At 36.2% G+C, this 18,276-nt stretch overlaps 1 pseudogene; it reads left to right on the top strand.

Moving 5' to 3' along the window:
• Positions 1-10,785: 10,785 nt before the first annotated feature.
• LOC130966310 (D-3-phosphoglycerate dehydrogenase 2, chloroplastic-like) overlaps positions 10,786-18,276 on the top strand; it is a 30,832-nt pseudogene continuing 23,341 nt past the window's right edge.

Genomic DNA, 18,276 nt, shown 5'->3' with positions numbered 1-18,276 from the left:
CAAGCCAAGAATCTGTCATGAGTAAGAATTTCTTGGTGAGGTATTTAACAAAACCACAAGCATTAAAAATAAAGAAATAACTAAAGTAAATAGAATAACAAAGTGTCAAACCAAAAGAAAAATAACACTGCAAAGGTATTATGATTATGCAGACAAGTGGTGTTGTTGGATTTATTTGCACAGAAAATTAAGTGGCACACCAAACTTAGAAACTTAGTGTGGCACTTCCATGTAGAATTGATGCAATCATCCATAGAGATTGAAACAGATTGTTGCCGGGCAACACCAAACTTAGAATGTAACCATATGCCAATTTATTGAATTTAAACAAAGCAAAGAAAGAAAACAAAGCAGAGAAATGAAATGTTACCTAAGGTTGGGTTGCCTCCCAACAAGCACTCTTTTAGTGTCATTAGCTTGACATGTTGTTCTTCACTTTCTTCCTCTTCTTCGAGTTTGTTAAGAGTAATGACCTCAAGGGGGGAGAAGATTCAGCTAGTGTCCTTGTCTTGGCCTCTCCTCAACAAGCTTCCTTTTGTTAATGGCTTGATTGAGCTTGCTTGCTGGATCAGGGACAGGATTGGTTCTCTTGTTAGTTGCCTTCACTTCTTGGATATCAATACTTGGTGGTTGTGTGATGGTTATAGCATTATTTTCATCAAAAGCCCTTTGAATTGGTGGTTCAATGAGCCCTTCATCTATGTAATTCACTACTTCACTTGAGTTTGGATTTTGTTGATTGTCCTCCTCACTTTCTTGTTCTTCCACTTCCTCTTTTACATTCAATATTTGTGTTAATAGCACTTTCATAGAAGAGGTTTGTTGTTCTTCCCATGATTTCTTCATCTCTTCTTCATATCTTTCAATCATAGATTCAAGTGTCGAGCATCTTTGGTTCAGGAAAGTTTGTGAGGGTTGTGAGTTTTCATGTTTCCTTGTCATCTCAAGTGGCTTCGGTGGATATGCAGGTTTAGGTTCAAATATTTCCACCACCTCTTCCTTCTTCACTGAAAATTCACTTGACACAGTAGCCTCTTCCTCTTGCTCTTCTACTTCCTCTTTCGCATCCACCCAGTGGTCTTTATCTTCCTTGCTTACCAGTTCTGAGTGTTTCCTTATTTTCTCCAAGTGCTCATCCATCTTATTGCAGAGGGTTTCTTGTTCTTTCCAAGAGTCTATGGATGTTTGTAGGTATTGTTCAAATGCTAGCTCAAGAGATGAAGATTGAGAGTGATTTTGCTGACATGGATATATTATGGTGAAGTTGTGTTAAGGGGTGTAGAATGAATTTTGTGATTGGTGGCTGAGTTGTATGGATCATGGAGAAAATTTTGTGTTGAGGCAAAATCAAGTGATGAAGAATTTTCAAATGAGAAACTAGAAGGTGAGGTTGGACAATTTAGTATGAATGAACTGAAGGTTTGCTCAAGTGATGATGGCTCTTGATTAATGGAGTATGACATATTGGATGCTCTCTGATTTTTATCCTTCCAAGCACAACTTGAGGAATTGTGGAACTCATCACAGTATGGATCATCTTGTTGCCTTGGTAGACAATTTTGCATGAATTTTTTGAGAGTATACTCCAGTGAAGATGTCTCTTGATGAAAAAAGTATGGATCATCAAGATTCCTTTGATTTTGACTTTCCCAGCCACAATATGAGTGGTTGTTATAGCAGTACGAGTCATCTTATGGTTCTGGGAGGTGTTCATACTCTTTCAATTCTTGGTGATACTCTCAACCACCATCAGAATAATGACTTGAATCATTTTGTGGTGGTGGAAAGTATCCCATATGATTCTCTTGCTCATCTTGTGGTTCTGAGACATATCTCCATGGATTGGAGTGTTCAGGATCTGTAATTTGTTGGTGATATTCCCAGCCATCATTAGAAATTGGTGATGATGGGTAATATCCCGTAAAATTTGTTTGATCACAAGAAGAGTTGAACTCCATTTACATTTTGTAAAACATAACACCAGTGAAAATTAAAGTTCATGTCTCAGAGAAGAATTTCTTAGTGAGGCAATAATTCAAACACCTTGGTGTCAACTTAATACAGAAAACAAAAACAAAGAAAATGCTTAATCTAGACTTCTCACCCACTTAATCATTGAAGTTCTAAATCAATCCCCGGCAACGGCGCCAAAAATTGATGGATGGAAATTTGATTTCCACACAAACTCACCGGCAAGTGTACCGGGTCACATCAAGTAGTAATAACTCACAAGAGTGAGGTCGATCCCACAGAGATTTATGGATCAAGCAATTTTAGTGGGTGATATGTCTAGTCAAGCTAACAGTAATGAATTGGATGGAATTGAAGCAACACAAAGTAAATTGACTGAAAATTGTAAATGGCAGAATGTAAATTGAACAGAAGCTTAAATGACAAAAAATGTAAATTGCAGTAAATGTAAAGGGGATTGGGCGCTAAAAAATTAAAGAGGAAGTAAATCTAAGCTTGGAACAAGTGACAGAATCTTAAATGACAAGGAAAGTAAATTGCATCAATAGAAAAGGGAATTGAGGTGCAGGAAAATTTAAATTGCTTAGAAATGTAAATCAAGCTCACAGCAAACTCATGTAAAATTTCTGAAAGGAAATTAGCAAGGAGGTAGAGAATTTAAATTGCATAGAAAGCAAACTCAGCTCAAGAAAATTGTAAAAGTACAGAAAAAGAAATTGCAGAAGAGAATTGTAGAGATTGAAAGTGCATAAGCGAAATTGAATTCAGTGCACAAAAATAAAAGTGTTTACAAGAGCTTTCTATTCTACTCCTACTCCTACTGCTCTCTAGCAGAGCCAGCCTTCTTAATGAAATGAAATTGATGCCTTTATATAGGCTTTACAAAAATGAAAATGAAATTGAAATTGAAATCAAATTACAAATTAAATGAAATTCCTAATCTAGTTTGTTCTTATGCCTTTGAATCATGTCAATGGGCTTTGCTTGCTTTGGGATTTCAATGAAATGGATTGATTTGGATTTGACTTTGAATGAATATGGATCCGGATTGGTACTTGATGGCATGGGTTAGAGTGGCTTGGTTCACTCCCAGGGGAGCGCTCAGTTTGGAAAGTGAACGTTGCGTTCACTTCCTTTGGGCGTGCCATTTTGTGCGTGCTTGGCCTCTATGAGCGTTCACAATTTTGAGCGCTGCGCTCCCTCAATTGAGCGCTAGGCTCTTTATCCCTTGGAGCGTGCTTTCTTTCCCTTGGTGAATGCCCGAAAATGCTTGCTTTTGTGAACGCTAGCGTTTATTTAATTGAACGCTCTTCCTTGTCTTGCGTTCATGGCATTACTAATAAGTGCTTTCATTAATGCCTTAGTATTAATAATATTATATGCATGCTTCCATGGTTTTAATAATAATACTAATGCATTAACGTTGCATTCATTCAATTCATTCTCAATTAAATGCATGCATGCTTTATTAGTTAGTACTGCCATTTTAGCGTTCATTCATGGATTGGCTTTGCATGCTTTTAACGCCTTTGGCAAAGAAGATTTAATAATGCATGCATTCATTGGCTTTGTTAATTAATACCGCCAATTATGCATTAACGTAAGCTTTCATCCATTGGCATTAATAATTATATGCTTCATGCATGCATTATATTACTTAGTAATGCATGATTTGCCAATTGCATTTCATTCATTAATAATGCCATTGCATTGATATTGCATGGTTCATGGTGGCATTATTAATTAAATCCATGCATAAGGCATTAATGCATGCCATGGCTTCATGGCCATGGGCCACGCTTTTTAAAAGCGTAGCCTAAGATTTCAAAGCGTGCTCAATCTTTAAAGCTTGTCCAAAATTCCTCTTTTCTTCTTTTTAGTTTATTTTGTGCTTTTTTTTTTTTGCTTTTTTTCTTCTTATATCCTACAAAGTTTATAAAATCAAAAGATCAAAGAAATATACCATTTGAGTACAAAAGAATGCAATATTTAAGCACTAATTATCAATTTCTTGTATGAAAAAGCATAGAAAAACATGACATGATGACATGTCATCACAAAGTATACACAATTATATATTGCTGGAAAGCTCTGGAAGTCAGCTTTTTATAGCCCTTGAGAGCGCTTCATTTGGACTTCTGTAGCTCCAGAAAAGCTTTTCTGAATGCAAGGAGGTTAGATCCGGACAGCATCTACAGTGTTTTCTCTGTCTTTGAATCAGAGTTCTGCTCCACCTCCTCAATTTTGCCTAAAATTGTACATAAACACAAAAAGTTATAGTAGAATCTAAAAATGTGATTTTAACATTAAAACCTACAAAAACATAATAAAAACTAAATAAAAACTACTAAAAACTATATGAAAATGATGTCAAAAAGCGTATAAAATATTCGCTCATCAGAACACCAATCTTAAACTGTTGCTTGTCCCCAAGCAACTAAAAAAAAGTAGGATAAAAAGAAGAATAAGATACAATAAATTTTAGAGTTTCCACCGAAGCTCAGTTTCAATTAGATGAGCGGGACTTAGTAGCTTTCTGCTTCTGAATAGTTTTGGCATCTCACTATATATTGAAACTCATAAGTGTTGGTCTGTTTAGGAACTTAGAATCCATATGATATTATTGACTCTCCTAGTTTAGTTCTTTTTTACTCTTGAACACAGCTTTTAGAGTCTTGGTCGTGACCCTAAGCACATTGTTTTCCAGTATTACCACCGGATACATAAATACCACAAACACTTTAATTGGGTAAACCCTTTCGGATTGTGATTCAACTTTGCTAGAATCCCAGGTAGAGGTGTCCAGAGTTCTTAAGCACACTCTTTTAGCTTTGGACCATGACTTTAACTGCTCAGTCTCAAGCTATTCACTTGGCACCTTCACACCACAAGCTTATGGTTAGGGATAGCTTGGTTGAGCCGCTTAGGCCAGAATTTCATTCCTTATAGGCTCTCTTAACCATTGATTCTCAAAGCCTTAGACCCTTTTACTCTTGCTTTTTGCTTTAAAGGGTTATTGGCTTTTTGCCCTTGCCTTTTGGTTTCAAGAGCTATTGGCTTTTTTTTCTTTTTTTTTTCACATGTATATATATATATTTTTTTTCTTTTGCAACATGCTTTTTCTTTTTCTTTTTGTTGTTTTTTCTTGCTTCAAGAATCAATTTTTAGATTTTTCAAATTACCAACAATACTTTTCCTTTTTCATCATTCTTTCAAGAGCCAACATTCTTAATTTCAATTTCAAATATGCAATGTTTATTCATACATTCAAAAAATTAAAGCAATGCCACCACATCAAAATAATTGAACTATTCTTGTTATATAACTTGAAATTCATGTATCTCTCAATTCTTTTTAAATAAAATTTTCTTTTAAGTAATGGTGAGAGATATATGGAACATTTTATAGCTTAAAGAAACAGAAGGAAATGATCATGCAATAAGAACAAGAGAACAAACAATACAACATAACAGAAAATAGAAAAATAACATAAGAAAAGGAGATTAAGAGAACGAATCCACCTTTAATGATGGCGGCTAGTACTCCTCCTTGAGGACACAATGTAGTGCTTGGTCTCTTCAATGACACTCCTTTGTTTTTGTTGTTCTTTCCTCATAGCCCTTTGGTCTTCCCTTATTTCATTGAGGATGGTGGAATGCTCTTGATGCTCCAACCTCAATTGCTCCATATTAGTGTTTAATTCTCCAAGAGAATTATGCAATTGGTCCCAATAGCCTTGAGGATGGAAATACATCCCTTGAAGTATCTCAGGGATCTCATGTTGAGGCAGGTGCACAGGCTCTTGTGCATGCTCTCTAGTTTGCTCCATCCTCTTCTTAGTGATGGGATTGTCCTCCTCAATCGAGATATCTCCCTCTATGACAATTCCAGCTGAATTCCATAGATGATAGATGAGGTATAGGAATGCCAACCTTGCTTTGGTGGAAGACTTCTCAGCTATCTTGTACAATTCTTGAGGGATCACCTCATGTACTTTCACCTCACTTCCAATCATGATGCAATAGATCATGATGGCTCTTTCAATAGTAACTTCTGACTGGTTGCTAGTGGGGATGATAGAGCGTTGGATGAAATCCAACCATCCTCTAGCTATGGGCTTGAGGTCAAGCCTTCTTAGTTGAATGGGCTTGCCTTGGGAATCCCTTTTCTACTATGCTCCTTCCACACAGATGTCTAAGAGCACTTAATCCAGTCTCTGATCAAAGTTGACTCTTCTAGTGTAAGGATGTGGGTCTCCTTGCATCAAGGGCAAGTTAAATGCCAACCTCACAGTTTTCGGGCTAAAATCTAAGATTCTCCCTCGGACCATAGTGCTCCAATTCTTGGGATTTGGGTTCACACTAATGTCATGGTTTTTCGTGACCCATGCATTAGCATAGAACTTCTGCACCATTAAGATCCCAACCTCTTGAATGGGATTGGTTAGGACTTCCCAACCTCTTCTCCGAACCTCTCTTTGGATTTTTAGATACTCATTCTTCATGAGCTTAAAAGGGACCTCAGGGATCACCTTCTTCTCTGCCACTTCTTCAGATAGACTTGCAAGAAGAAGATAGCTCATGAAAGTCGGGAACAAAGAATCGAGCATCGAACCCTCACCGAAAGTGTATACACTCTAATCGCTCATGTGTTTAAGGGTTGATTCTCTCAATTCTCTGCTAATCTTGCTTTCTAAGGCTTGCTCTTCATCTAACAATCAACAAAGATTTAATGCATAAATACACATATCAAGAGGTCTTTTAAGGGTTGTAATGGGGTTAGGGTCAAGGTAGGACTGTATTCGGTCAAGTGGACTAAAATCTGAATCTTTGGTTAACCTAAACTTCCCACCTAACTTAAGACAATCCATGTAATCAGAATATAAAGTCTAACTACCCATTAACTATGTTTTCCACATATTCATGCATCCCAAATTGAGTACAACTCTTATGCATTGCTACCAATATTTACTTTGGGGCATTTTGTTCCCTTTTTATTATTTACTCTTTTCCTTTTCTTTTTCTCTTATTTATTTTGTTTTCTTTGTATTTTTTTTCTTTTCTTTTATTTTTCTCAATAGATATGATTAAGGCATTGAATGCATAAACATGTCCTCAACATTCTTTGCACATTTTTACAAAAAGTATACAACACCCAATTCTCAAACCGAATGTTCCTAACCCAATTTCTCCACACTCAATTCATGAGCACTCTCACTAGTCTAAGCTAACCAAGGATTTAAATTAAGGACATTATTGTTTTCTTCTTAGAGTTAATGATGTGCTAAAGTAAAGAACAAAAGGGGTAAAATAGGCTCAACATTCGTTTGCAAAGGATAATGAAAGAGTAAGGCCATATGGGTATGTAAGCTCAGTGAAACAAAGGCCTCAATCACATGCGTGCATGCATACATCAAACAATGGAAATATAGAATCGAGCAAGACAAATATCACAATTTTAGAGAGAACAACACACATCAAAATAAAATATTGGTTGATAAGATGCAACCAATCAAATAGGCTCAAAATCTCACTGGTTTTGTGTATTCGACCTCTAAAACCATGTTCCAAAATAAATTTCTTCAGGCAAGTTTAGCAAAAATTTTAATTCAAATTTGAGAAATGCTATAAAAAGTTTCTTGAAAAAGAATTCATCACTTGAACCAAGTAGTACATACATGCAAGCAATTAACTACACATTCAATATATCATGCAATGCAACAACTCATTTAGCAAAGAAAATTAAACATTGGTATTGAGACAGGAAAGTAACTAACCCATGGAGATCGGTATCGACCTCCCCACACATAGAGATTGCACCGTCCTTGGTGCATGCTAAGATGTGCAAGTGGATAGGTTGCTACAACTGATGCTTTTCTCCAAAGATTGTGCAGATGGACTCGTCTGTTGCCCCATTGAGAAGCTTTTCCTTTCCCCTCTTGGTGGCCGTCCTGAGGGAGGAAGAAAGAGAAGTAGTCTCAAATGCAGATAGCTAAAAATCAGAAGGAAGACAGTCCAAGTGATAATGAATGCCAAAGGAAATAAACAATATCTTGAATGCATGGTAGCTACAACTTGCACATGGGACACCAGTTAAAATCATGGTGGCATATGATAACAACTCGATGCAAGATGGTTAAAAAAAGCAAGTAACAGCATGAGAAGCATAGTTCAAGCATCAGGAGCATCATGAATAGTCACATGCAACAAAATAATGAGCACCTTTATGTGGACAATTGATGACTAATATACTCAATATACATATATTTCAAGGGTTGTGAAAAAGAGGCATTAAGGTGCAAGAATTAAATAGAAATAATTCAAAATGTAATGAGAGCTTTTTCACAATCACTTGGTGTGCAATTTAAAAATAGGAAGTGAAGAAATTAATCCAAGCATATATGAGACCCAAATTAAAATGTCAATTGTCAAATCAGACCTCATAATATCCACAAGCTAAAATATAGCAAAATAATGACCCAAATAAAGCTCCAACACAAACATAAAAATGCAAGAGAAAATAATAAAAAAAGGAATTAAAAATAACAAAGCTAATATAAAATTAAAAATAAATAAAATAGTCAAATGCAATAAAGATAATAATAATAAAAGAGTAAAAGGGAAGAAGAAAAAGAAACCTTAAAAAAATAGGAGAAGAGGAGTAAAAAGGGGAGAAGAAAAGGAAGGAAATTGTAGCTGCCGGAGTTGGGGTCTTTGGTAGTAGTCCGCCGGTGGTGGTGAGAAAAGGGAGGAGGTAAGAGGAAAGAAGTAGAAAGAATGAAGAAGAAAGATGGAAGAAGAAAGGAGGAAGAATTAGGGTTTGAAAAAGAAAAGAAGAGTGAAAGAAGAAGATTCTGGGCGGCACGCTGGGTTTAGTGATGCGGCACATATGACGCGCATGCGTCGCCCACACATACGCGTGGGAGGGTCAAAATCCAGGTGACGCGTAAGCGTCAGTCACGCGTACGCGTGACCACTAGTTGTGCTAAACGCACAACACCAGCACCAAGGCAGCACAACTCTCGGTCAAATCACCCATTGACGCCGATTTTTACCCCACGCGTACGCGTGGGTTGGCTTGTGCGTGAGGCACCGTTCCTGCGTAGTTCCAGCGCAACTATCTGCCTATTTTTTAATTTTTACGCACCTACATATGACACGTACGCGTCATAGACACTCACGCGTGGATGCATTCTTTTTTTTTTATAACATGAAATAACAGGCTAGCTAAGTAAAACCAGACTTTATTAAATAAGTAAAACCACAACATAATTGAATAAACCTAACTAAAAAATATAACTTATTAGCAATATAAATAAAAGATAACATAGGAAGAGTTTACGATGGTGGGGTATCTCCCACCTAGCACTTTTAGGTAAAGTCCTTAAGTTGGACATTCGGCGAGCTCCTTGTCATGGTGGCTTGTGTTTGAACGCATCTCGAAACTCGTACCAATGCTTGGACTTCCAATAAGCTCCAATATTTTCAAGTGAATTCACCAAGCCTTGATGAGATCCTTCACAAGCTTTGAGCTCCCAAAGTTGATCTTCTTGTATGCCGGGATCCCAAATCTTGTTCCTACACCCGTCTTGAAGTGCATCATCATTGTTCCAACCGGGTGGCAAGCAGTCTGAATTCTCAATGAAATACCAAACTCTTCTCTTTGATCTAACCAATGGATCACTAGCCCAACCCTTGCATCTAGCTCTTGAAATCTCAACCTTGATGAGCCTTGATTTGCAACTCCAACCACTAAATATCCTTCTCTTGCGCTTAATTCCACAAAGCTTCCTAAGTTGTCCATCCGTTTCAAGCATACCATACTCAAGTGGGATAATAAAGCTAATAGAGATAAGTTTTACCCACTCAATTGAAGGAGTAGATGGCACCCTAGGTAGAGAAGTCTCCAACGATCTTGACAAAGCATATTCTACTCCCATCCAACCTTTTCGAACGGCTTCCATCTCCACATCATTCTTCAACTCAATCGGAGAGGGTTCTTCAAACTCACGGAGTTCATTTGCGGATGTACATTCATCACTATGAGGGCTTGCTTCATGATCATTATCACCAAGGGAACTTCCTTCTTGATCTATTCTATCCAATTCTTCATAAGGAACATGCCTTGGAGGTTGTGCACTACCCTCCTCAACATCGATTTCAAGCTTCTTGGAGGAACACTCTACAACTCTAGATTCCCATGGAGGTTCAACATCTCCTAAGTCTTCGACCACTTCTTCCTCTTCAACAAGTACGGCTTCCTCCAATTGTTCTAATACAAAGTCACATTCCTTACTTACCACCGGAATTTCTAGTTTCTCTTTCATGCTACGTTCTTCATTAGATTCGCCACATGTAGCCAATGAAGTTCCTTGAGTGTTGAAATGCATTGAAGATAAATTATCACCTACCTCAGTCAAGGTAGCTATGAACTCTAATGTCGTCCTTTGCATCTCACTTTGCTCTTGAGGAAGAACACCAAGAGTGTCATCCATTGGAGATTGGGGTGGATATGAGGGTTCACTACTTGGGAGGAAAGGTTCATGATAAGAGGATAGTTCATCTTGATAAGGATGTGGCGGTTCAACACTCTCCATCTTTTCCACTTGTTGCACAACATAATCCAGTCCCTTATTCTCAAGTTGAGATTTGTAAGCCATGAGAGCTTCGTGTGCTTTTTGGCTTCCTTCTCGCTCCATTTGATGGATGGTTTCTTGAAGTCGATCCATTGCCTCCTTAAAATGATCCTGTGGCTCTTGTCCCGCTTGGCTAACATAATTAGGATCATATGGCTCTTGGATTTATGGATATAGACATGGTGTATATGGAGGTGGTGGCTCTTGGGAGTAACTGTATTGGAATTGGGGTGGTTCTGTGTATGGCTCGTATGGCTCATAAGGCTCTTGGTATGATGGGTAGGGATCAGGGTCATATGGGGGTGTTTGGTAACACGGGGCTTATGAGTAAGGTAGTTCAAAACTATGTTGAGGAGGGAGTTCATAGGTATATTGTGGTGGGTATTGATTGTGACGAAGAGGTCCACCATAACCATTGTCTTGGTATGCATCATAGAACGGTTGTTGATAGTACATTGGATGTGGTTGTTGCCAAGAGGGTTGATCAAATCCTTGTGGCTCCTCCTATCTTTGACTGTCTCATCCTTGCTGCAAGCCCTCATTGTAATCTACACTTTCTACAACATGATTATAACCAAACTCATAGCCAAAAGAGTGAGAATTCATAGTAACAAAAGAAAATAAAAACAAAAACTAATAAGAAATAATGAAAATAAACTCCTAAACCAGAAACAACTAACAAAGAAACAAAAAGGAAAAAATATTCACAATAACAAATAATAAGGTACACATTTGCAAGTCCCCGACAACGGCGCCAAAAATTGATGGGAGAAAAATGTCGGTAAAGATTTTTCACAATAAAATCGTGTTGCAGGTATAGTTCTAAACCAACAAATCAACCTTAATCAAATTTAAAATGTTTTTCACTTAAGCAAACCCAATAAAATTAACCGAAGTATTAAACCTCGGGTCATCTCTCAAGGAATTGCAGGGAAGGGTTTATTATTCGTTATGATCAAGTATATTTTTGGGTTTTTTGAAATAAGGAACAAGAAAATATAATGGCAAGAAATTAAATTAATAACTAAGAAAACTCTTAACTAAGATTGAAAATTAAAAGTCATGTCCTCGTTATCGTCATCAATTGTGATGGTAATTGTATTTTGCTTTCACTTAGTTAACCTCTACAATGAAGGTAAGTCAAGTGAGGAAAATCAACTAAGGTTCACAAGTCCTAATCAAAGACTAGATTTAGTAAAGACTAAGCCAATCATCTATTTTCAATTATCCTTCAACAAGAGAATTTGATAACTCTATAGTCTCAACTACTCAATCTAAGTCAAGAATATAAAAAACTAATTTAAAATCCAACCAAGCATTTTATCAAACACTTGGAAGGCATAACATAAAAACATAGAAGAGTAACAAGGAATATTAAATTTAGACAACCAATTACAAACATCAATAACACAAATTAAAGAAAGCAATAATAACCATAGAAAATATAAATTGCATTAATATGGAAATTGAATCTAACATGAAACATTCATAAACTAAATTGTCAACATAAAGTTATCAACAAGGAAAATAAATAAACTAGAATGCTAGAACAAATAAAAGTAGAAAAGAAACTAAATTAAAGGAACATTGAACCTGAAATTGAGAAGATATTGAAAAGAAAATCCTAAAACCTAGAGAGAGAGAGAGAGAGAGCTCTAGAAAACTACATCTAAACCCTAAAGTGTGAATAATGAGAAGTGAATGAATGATTCCCCCACTCTGCAGTCTCTAATCTTCATTTTCGGGATTGAAACTAGGCCAAAAATAGCCCAGAAATCACCCCCAGCGTTTCCTGATATGTGCAGCACGTGGCTCTGTCACGCGTACGCGTCGCTCACGCGTATGCGTCGCTAAACTTTCGCAAGGTCACTGATATACCCATATTTCATGGTTTATCTTGTGCTCAATTGAGTAGTTTTTATCAACTCTTTACCCACTTATTCATACTATTTGCATGGTTTTACATTTGCCTTCCTAATTATGTGCTTTGATTGAAAACATGTTTCTTTGGACTTATATTTGCTTATTATTATTCCTCTCTTATTACCATTAGATGCCTTGATATGTGTGTTAAGTGTTTTCAGATATTATAAGGCAGGAATGGCTTGGAGGATGAGAAGGAAGCATGCAAAAGTGGAAGGAATACAATAAGTTGGAGAAATTGCTAAAGCTGTCCAGCCTGACCTCTTCACACTCAAACGGCTATAACTTTAGCTACAGAGGTCCAAACGACGCGGTTCTAGTTGCATTGGAAAGCTAACGTTCGGGGCTTCGATTTGATATATAATTTGCTATAGCTGCCTCGACGCCAGATGACGCGAACGCGTGAGTCACGCGGACGCGTGACCTGGCAGGAACGCAACCCGCGCGGCCGCGTGAGCCATGCGGCCGCGTTACTTTTCCGCGACCTGTACGGACCAGAAAGCGCTGGAAGTGACTTCTGGACTGCTTTTGACCCAGTTTTCAGCCCAGAACACACAGATTAGAGGCTATAAAGTGGGGGAATGCATGTATTCATAATTATTCACTCATAATTCACTTTCCATGATTTAGATTTAGTTTTGAGAGAGGTTCTCTCCTCTCTCTCTTAGGATTAGGATTAGGATTAGAAATCAGGATTTTTAGAAACTAGGATTTAGGACTTCTCTTGATTTTTAAGAGTGACTCTCGATTCAGGTTCAATGTTCTTTTTTATTTATTTTTCCAATTAAATTTATGAACTTTTCCATGTTATGATTTGAATATTTTATTTAATATAATTGAGGTATTTCAGAATTGTGCTTGCTTTCTTTTTATTATTCCCAATCTGAAGATATTGTTATTCTAGTAGATACAATTTTCTTTCCTTTTGGTCTTGGTTAAATAATTGGTGACTCTTGAGTTATCAAACTCATTGTTAGTTGAGAATTAGAATTAATTCATCCACTTAACTTACCTCCATAGTTAGAGGTTAACAAAGTGGAAGAAAAATCCAATTCTCATCACAATTGATAAGGATAACTAGGATAGGACTTCTAGTTCTTGTACCTTGCCAAAGGTTTATTTTACAGTTATTATTATTTTATTTTACTTGTCATATAACATATTCCCACCTTACTTCCATAACCCCAATTTTACCTTTTTCATAACCAATAATAAGAACATACCTCCCTGCAATTCCTTGAGAAGATGACCCGAAGTTTAAATACTCGGTTATCAATTTTAAAAAGGGGTTTGTTACTTGTGACAACCAAAACGTTTGTATGAAGGGATTTCTGTTGGTTTAGAGACTATATCTACAACACGACTGTTTTTATGAAATTCTTTACTGGCAAAAATCCCAACGTCAGTCACGCATACGCGTGATCCACGCGTGCGCATCACCTAACTGCATGGCAACTATGGCAAACTTTATGTCATTTTGAAGCGCCAGATGTTAGCTTTCTAACGGAACTAGAACCGCCTCATTTGAACTTCTGTAGCTCAAGTTATGGTCGATTAAGTACGAAGAGGTCAGGATTGACAACTTTGCAATTCCTTCATTTCTTCATGAGTTCTCCATTTTCACATGCTTTTTCTTCAATCCCTCAATCCAATCTTTGTCTTTTAAATCTAAAATCACTTAAAAAATATATCAAAGCATTGAATAGAATCAAGGTGAATTAAATTTAGCTATTTTAAGGCCTAAGAAGCATGTTTTCAATCATAGCACAAAATTAGGAAGGAAAATGTAAAACATGTGAATTACATGAATAAGTGTGAGAATGATAGGTAAAATCCACTAAATTAAGCACAAGATAAACCATAAAATAGCAGTTTATCAAACCTCCTTCCTGGCATTGAACGCCTAGTGAGGGCTTCCTCATTGGCGTTCAGCGCCAGTCTCTTGGCCAGTTTGGTCGTTGAACGCCCAGTGAGGTCTTCCTTATTGGCGTTCAACGCCATCCCATTCTCTCTAGATTCGGCCTCATCCTCTATGGTGATGGCCTTGCACTCTTCTCTTGGGTTTACTTCAATGTTACTAGAAAGAGTGTCAGAAGGTGTCTCAGGGATTCTCTTGCTCAGTTGACCAACTTGTATCTCCAAATTTCTAATGGAGGACCTTGTCTCAATTATGAAACTATGAGTGGTTTCAGAGAGGCTGGAGACTAGAATGGCTAAGTAAGAAAGACTTTGCTTAGGAGTCTCCATATTCCCTTGGGAAGATAGGAATGGTAGCCTGTTGTTGAACCTATCCTGGGTTATTCCACCTTAATTGTTATTGAAACCTTGCTGAGGTTTCTGTTGGTCCTTCCATGAGAGGTTAGGATGATTCCTCCATGAAGAGTTGTAGGTGTTTCCATAGAGTTTTCCCATGTAATTCACCTCCTCCATGGTGGGTTGATCAGGATCATAAGCTTCTACTTCAGAGCAAGCTTCCTGAGTGCTGCCAGCTGCAGCTTGCATTCCAGTCAAATACTGAGAGATCAAACTGACCTGCTATGTCAAGATCTTGTTCTGAGCCAAGATGGCATTCAAAGTGTCAACTTCAAGAATTCCTTTCTTCTAAGAGATTTCATTGTTCATAGAATTTCTCTCAGATGTGTACATGAATTGGTTATTTGCAACCATCTTAATGAGTTCTCTTGCTTCTGCAGGCATTTTCTTCAAGTGTAGTGATCCAACTGTAGAGCTTTCCAATGATATTTTGGACATCTCAGACAGACCATCATAGAAAATTCTTAGGATAGACCATTCTGAGAGCATGCCAAGAAGACACCTCCTGATCAGTTGCTTGTATCTTTTCCAAGCTTCATAGAGGGATTCACCTTCTTTTTGTCAAAAGTTTTGAACTTCCACTTTGATTTTGCTCATCCTTTGAGGAAGAAAGAATTTGGCCAAGAAAGCATTGACCAGCTTTTTCCAAGAGTCTAAGCTCTCTTTTGGTTGAGAATCCAATCATATTTTAGTTCTGTCTCTAACAGCAAAGAGAAAGAGCATAAGTCTGTAGACCTCAGGATCCACTCCATTGGTCTTAACCATGTCATAAATTTGCAAGAATTCAGATAGGAATTAATGTGGATCTTCTAGTGGAAGTCCATAGAACTTGTAATTATGTTACAAAAGAGAGACTAACTGAGGCTTAAGCTCAAAATTATTAGCTCCAATGGCAGATACAGAGATGCTTCTGCCATAAAAATCAGAGGTAAGCATGGTGAAGTCACCAAGAACCTTTCTTGCCTTTCCTTCATGATTAGGCTCGGCTGCCATGTCTTCACCTTCCTGTTCAAAATTTTTTGAAAGGTTTCTTCCGGAGTAGTGTGCTTTAACTTATTGTAAGCTCCTCCTTAAAGTCCTCCGAGGTTCAGGATCAAGATTAAAGAGAGGCTTTTATCCCTATACCTGGTCATAAATAAGAAAACACAGATACAACAAGAAAGGAAGCTTCTATGCCAGAGGACAGAGAATTTCCAGTGGAATGTGAGGGATAAAAGAAAGAAGAATGAAGATAGAAGAATGAGAAGAAGAATTTCGAATAAGAGAGAAGAAGAATTTGAAAATTAGAAGTAAAAAGATAAACAAGAATTAAAATATTTTTGTTTTTATTTTATTTATTAATGCAATTCGAAAATAGAAGCTAATTAATTAAAAAGATTTAAAAATTAATTGATGAATTTTTGAAAATATAAGAGAGAGATAGAAGAGAATTTTTAAAAATAGGAGAGAGAAAAATTAGTTAGGAAGTTTTGAAAAAGAAAAAAGAGAAAACAAGTAACTAAATACAAAAAGATTTGAAGACAAGATAAGATAGAAATTAGAAACGATTCGAATTTAAAATTTGAAATTTGAAATTAATTTTGAATTTTGAATTTGAAATTCGAATTTTGAAATTTGAATTTTAAATTTTAAATTTTATATTTTAAATTTTGAAATTTTAAATTTTGAGTTTTGAATTTGAAAAAAGATAAGATAAAGATTTGAAATATAGTTGATTTTTGAAAAGGTTTGATTTAGAAATTTGAAATTTGAAATTTAAATTTTTGAATTTTGAAATTTGAATTTTAAAATTTGAATTTGAAATAAGATAAGATAAGATTTTGAATTTTAAAGAAAGATAAAAAGATAAGATAAGATTTTGAAAAAGATATGATTTTTGAAAAGATTTGATTTTGAAAAGATTTGAATTTTGAAATTTAAAACTAAGATAAGATAAGATAAGATAATGATTTTTTTAAAATTAAAATTTAAAAAATTGGTTGTAATTTTCGAAATTGCAATTAAAGATAAGAAAAGATATTTTATGTTTTTTTACTTTTTAATTTAATGAAAAAAGAGAAAAACAACAAAAAGACACCAAAACTTAAAATTTTTAGATCTAAGACACCTATTATGCGAAACTTTTAAAGAAAAACACAAAGGGACACCAAACTTAAAAATTTTAAAATCAAAACAAAAAGAAAAACAAGAACACTTTGAAAATCAAGAAGAACACTAAGAACAAAACTCAAAGAATTCAAAGAAAATAAGAAAATGCAAAGGACACCAAACTTAAAAATTTTGAAAACCAAAGACTCTAAATTTGAAAATTTTAAAGAAAAGACTCAAGAAGACACCAAACTTAATGATTGACACTAGATTCAAACAAAAAACACTATTTTTAAAAATTAAAAAAAAACTCAAGGAAATTTGAAAATTCAACAAGAACAAAACCAAGAGACTCAAACTAAAAAGAAAGATTAATAAAGAAAAGAAAAGATTTTTGAGAAATTTTTTTTGAAATTTTTGAAAAAAAAAAGAAGAAAATAAAAGACTCAAACAAAATTAAAAACAATACCTAATCTAAGTAACAAGATAATCCGTCAGTTGTCCAAACTCGAGCAATCCCCGGCAACAGCGCCAAAAACTTTGTGGCACGAATTCTCACACTTCGTACAACTGAACCAGCAAGTACATTGGGTCATCCAAGTAATAGCTGAGCGAGTCAAGGTCGATCCCACGAGGATTGTGGCTTGAAGCAAGCTATGGTTATCTTGAAGATCTTAGTCAGGCAGATAGAAGAAGAAGGTATTTTGTTTAATCGCATCAAAGGAAATAAAGAGAACTTAACTAGGTTGATATATTTGCAATGATAAGAAGATGGTTAAGGCTTGGAGATGCTTTGTTCTTCTGGTTTTACTGTCTGCTTCAACTGTGAAAAATTTCTTCTATGGCAAGCTATATGTGATCAACGCCGGTTGAGAGGTCGCCAATGCTCTTTCAGATCTGAACCCCAAGATTAGTGTGGATCCATTCTGATTGAGGGTGAAGCTTCTGCAGTCCATTCTCCTTAATGATCCTACTCAAAATTCCATAAACAATGTCGAATCTTCCGAATCAGAGAATGTTGCGCCTTTATGTTCTAATCTCTACCACAAAGACTCTAATCTTCCCATACCTCGGCTGAACTGATGTCTCGAGAAGTCCCCCAATGAAGTTATGGATTAGCCGTCTAAGAGATGTATAATCAAGCTAGTGGTTCATCATTGTCTGATGAAAGACGCACTCTAAACCCATGTAGAATGAGATAACCTTGTTCCAGTTCAACGCATTCATAATGATGAAGAACGAAGATACATCTTAGAATCGAGAATCAAACACGAAATGAAAAGAAACAGTAATACTTTTATTAATTCATAAAACTCAGCAGGGATCCTCCCCTCAACCTAGGAGGT

Source organism: Arachis stenosperma, chromosome 3 (assembly GCF_014773155.1).
Source record: "Arachis stenosperma cultivar V10309 chromosome 3, arast.V10309.gnm1.PFL2, whole genome shotgun sequence".
Taxonomy (NCBI): Eukaryota; Viridiplantae; Streptophyta; class Magnoliopsida; order Fabales; family Fabaceae; genus Arachis; species Arachis stenosperma.
The sequence above is the reverse complement of the archived record's forward strand: the minus strand, read 5'-3'. Positions and strand labels throughout refer to the sequence as shown.